This window comes from Bubalus kerabau, chromosome 21 (assembly GCF_029407905.1).
Source record: "Bubalus kerabau isolate K-KA32 ecotype Philippines breed swamp buffalo chromosome 21, PCC_UOA_SB_1v2, whole genome shotgun sequence".
NCBI lineage: Eukaryota > Metazoa > Chordata > Mammalia > Artiodactyla > Bovidae > Bubalus > Bubalus kerabau.
In genome coordinates, this window is record NC_073644.1 from 4,333,947 (window position 1) to 4,338,252 (window position 4,306).

Sequence of the window (4,306 nt, forward strand, 5' to 3'; positions counted from 1 at the left end):
GGCAGGCTGGTGGCCGCAGGGAGGCTGGAGAGGGAGCGGCTGGCGCGTGGAAGGCTGGGCTGCACCTGCTGGAGGCCGGGGCCAGGCGATGGCAGGGAGGCGGCAGAGCAGCTGGAGGGCCTCCAGCCCACTCTGCTCGCTCCGGCTCAGAGAACGGGCCTTGGCGGAGACTCTCTTCTGCCTTTGCTCTTGGGCTCCAACTCTAGAAGAAGAAAGGAAATAATAACCTCACTTGCTTGCCTGCAGATATCCTTCTGGGCAGTCGTCTGGAGCATCCTTAGGCCAGAAGGCGCCTTCCTCCTTGGGTGGGTGGGACGTGAATGAGATGGCTTTAGGGCAGAGTCCTAACCCCTTCACCTTCCCCTCTGCTGCCTCCCACCCCTGTGCCTTTGCTGGAACGATGGTCAGAATGCATTAAAATGCACAAAATAAAATACGAGTTCCAAGGAACAAATTTTACTAAAATACAGTTATCGGAATGCTGGAATCAGGACGACATATACAGCACGTGGCATGAAAGCGCTGTATGTGCTTCTCCTCAGTAGTCACACAAGCCCCAAGCCAGCCCGGCCGCCCTGACCTCGTGTTCCTATTTCGGTTGCAGGTGACCCGGCAGGTGTGAGCCGGCGGCAGGAAGGGACCAGACACAGCTCTGCCCCAGCAGCCCGCCGGGCTTCGCTCACCGTCTGCTCCCCACACCAAGGTCCTTTGGAGTCTCCGTGGAGGTTAGTGGCCGTGAAGCTGGCTTCCCCCCATCTGTGTCCTCTGGGTCTTCTGGGAAAAAGGCACCACAAGCTCCGTGTGTGTGCACCCGCGACAGTAGAGGAGACGGGTGAGTTCTGCGTGTAAACGGAGGGGCCGCGTGAGGCGCCTGCATTCGTTTGGGAGTCCCAGACCCCAGCTCTGCTGCTGGCTGGGAGCCACGTGGAGACTGATGCTGCGGGGTTGGGGGGTGGGGGGCTGGCTGGGCCGAGCTCGGAGCTCCTGGCTCCTGGCAAGGCCAAGTCGGTCTCTTAGGCACCTGACAACCGTGACCCCAGGCCTGGAGCCGCCAGGCCCCTGGAGGGAAGGAGCATGCTTGCCAGACGAAGACTTCGGGTAAGGCTTTACTGGGGCTTCTGCTGCAATGGGTGGGGTGGGTGGGTGGGATGGGTGGGGTGGGAGAGAACAAGTAACAGGAGCCCTGCTCTTCCCCAAGGGCGGCGAGCTGGACCCTTACGTGGGGTGAGGGTGGGGCCAGGTCAGGGGTCGGGCGGGGAGGTGACTTGGGGGTCCGCCCCCCTTGGTTCATGCGCGGGACTTTGCTTTTGCCCTTGACACCTCCACGTGGCAGCTGGGTTTTGGCCTTTTTACATCATATTCTTCATGCAGTCATTGTTAGTCGCTGATAGTTTCTTTGTATTTTGTTGCTCGAGGAGTCATTTTCCCAGGTGCACACATTGCACCGAAGGGTCCTGGGTCCCAGGTCCCAGCCTGGCTCACGCCGTTATCTGAAATCCTGGTTTGTACCTGGAAACGTCCCCTTTACAGCACTTCACTTCTGTGCTTTTCATGCGGAGCCGGTGGAAAGGACTAATGCTCCTTTAGACGGAGAGCATTTTAGCAGTTTCCATCACTGAATGAAAAAAACCCCAAACTCTGAAGATTTGGATGTATCAGAAAACACTTTTCTGGCCAATTTTTGTTGGTGTCTGTTATGGTTGCTAGGTTGTTTTGGAAGCATATTTTTACTGGCATCTGTTTTAAGAAAGTTTGGAGCAGATATGTGTCTTGTTGCAGTAGAACATAATTGTTAAAAATGAGGCTTGTCTTTGCCACCAATTTAAAGCCTCAGTTCGGCATCAGGGAGGCCTGGGGCAGGATAGGAAGGCCTGGGGCAGGACGGGGTGGGTGTGGGCAGTTCCAGGGAGCCTGGGTGAGTACCAGGACGGCCCAGGGCAGCAGGGAGTCAGGAGGAACTGGCAACAGGCAGGCGTGTAAATATTTTATGCTCTGATTTGCTGATTTCGTGGGGGTTATGTCTCAGTAAGTCATGGCTTTATTTTCCAGTGTCATATTCTGGTGCCCAGAAATAATGGTATTTTAATTTGCAAATATGTAAGGTACTTTGGCCACCTGATGCGAAGAACCGACTCATTGGAAAAGACCCTGATTCTGGGAGAGATTGAAGGTGGGAGAAGGGGGTGACAGAGGATGAGATGGTTGGGTGGCACGATGGACATGAGTTTGAGTAAACTCCGGGAGTTGGTGATGGACAGGGAGGCCTGGTTTGCTGCAGTCCATGGGGTCGCAAAGAGTTGGACACGACTGAGCAACTGAACTGAAGGACCAATCATTTTTCACAATGTGGCACCTGGTTAAATGATGGTTGACCCGGTTCCTTGGCAGTGTGCTCTTACTTACTCGGGCATTCGGGGAGCTGAAAACTTCTTACCAATGTATAAATTGTCCTCAGAAGCAGTGAAAGTTTTATGAATACCCAGTTGAACAGTTAATGAGGTGAGCTGGTATAATGTTTTATAGACACCTAATTCATTATTTACTGGAGAAGGCAATGGCACCCCACTCCAGTACTCTTGCCTGGAAAATCCCATGGATGGAGGAGACTGGTGGTCTGCAGTCCATTGGATCACTAAGAGTTGGACACTACTGGGTGACTTCACTTTCACTTTTCACTTTCATGCATTGGAGAAGGAAATGGCAACCCACTCCAGTGTTCTTGCCTGGAGAATCCCAGGGACGGGAGAGCCTGGTGGGCTGCTGTCGATGGGGTCGCACAGAGTCAGACATGACTGAAGCAACTTAGAAATTCATTATTTATTAATTAGACTTTGCATATTTTGAAGATATTGCTCATCTAATTAAAAATTCAGCTGGCTTTATAATCTGGTAGGGATGAAATGATCATTTAAAGTTTTAACTAATTTTATATGTATTTATAGCATGACTTATTCCAGAAAAGGATTTGAGGTTTTAGGTAAAAGAATAAAACATTGAAAAAAAGAGAAAATGCCAGTCCGTGGGGAAGTGGAGACAGAGCTGGACGATGTGGGGATGAGGGGCACCCCACGGGAGGCCGGGAGCTCCCCCACGTCCAGGGTCAGGGGCGGCTTGGCTGTGACTTCCTGGTGGTTAGTGCAAATGCTCTGTGGTCACTTTCAAGACTCACTCTATCTTGTGAATCTTCTGTATGATTAGACGATTATTGAATTTTCTTTATTATTTGTATGGGCAACACTGGGTTTCTGTGTATAAACATAGAATGTGAATAACTTCCCACAGTTACACCATTGACAGAATGAGTGTTGTTCCATGAGAGCACAGTCCGGATGTTGGAGGGAGAGGTCTGTCATTCCCGGCGGAGGGTCGCCGTGTTTCCCGTGGACTCTGCGGCTCTTACCCACAGGTCTGTGGCACCGCTGCAGGGCTCCTTGTCTCCTGCGGCCTGTGTCTGGGGGCCGGGAGTGCACTTTCTGACCACCCTGGGGCTGCCCCGATGGTTCCGGCTGGGCATGGCCTATTTCCCGGAGGGGCTCAGGAATGGGTGAGTCCTGCCGTCTCTGCCCTGGAGTAGTTCACCATTGTCTGCACTGGACATTTTCTCCAAATGGTGATGGAATGAAACCGTCTGCATAACCATGCTCAGGCCACAAATGCTATGATTTGTCTGTTTCTCGTTGAATGTGTGTTGTTTAGGAAGGAGAACACAGAAGTACAAATCTTGTGTATATCATTAGGAATCTGTGTCTGAACTAGATTAAACAATATATCCATTTTTACCTTCTCAGCTCAAACGTAATATTCATGGCATCAAGGTAGCAATACATGAGAAGTAGATTCAGAAGTTCTGCACATTTTCCTGTCTTTATAATGCTCCACATTTCATTTTCTGAGGAAGCTGAATTTATTAAGATATGCTTTTAAAGTTTTTAATATTTGCATGTGAAAAATGCAAAATACCTTATTTTCTATGAAAGCAGAATCTCTTAAATATTACGCTTTGTTGACACCCAGTCATCAGGATTTGTAAGCACATATTTCAGGAAATTCTTGCACTTTTGAGACAATGATTTTCTCAGGTTGTATGTGTTATATTGGAATTATAAGTATGTCTAAATTAAAATATAAATCTCCAACAGAGGAACTCTTTCTTCGTTGTCTCTCATATAAGTGTGCACATTGTTGATACTCAATTAACTAATAATGATAATAATAATGTAGCAATATTCAACTTCCATTTGGTCACACATTCTGCATATACAGTAATTGTAAAAGCATATCATCTCTTAGATTATGTGTCGTGTGG

The 4,306-nt window shown here is 49.3% G+C and overlaps 1 long non-coding RNA gene across 1 annotated transcript; it reads left to right on the top strand.

Moving 5' to 3' along the window:
• Positions 1 to 838: 838 nt before the first annotated feature.
• Positions 839 to 4,103, top strand: LOC129636169 (uncharacterized). The gene is made up of 3 exons (XR_008706707.1): positions 839 to 1,098; positions 2,103 to 2,170; positions 3,283 to 4,103. It is a non-coding gene; the product is annotated as an uncharacterized LOC129636169 (long non-coding RNA).
• Positions 4,104 to 4,306: the final 203 nt, after the last annotated feature.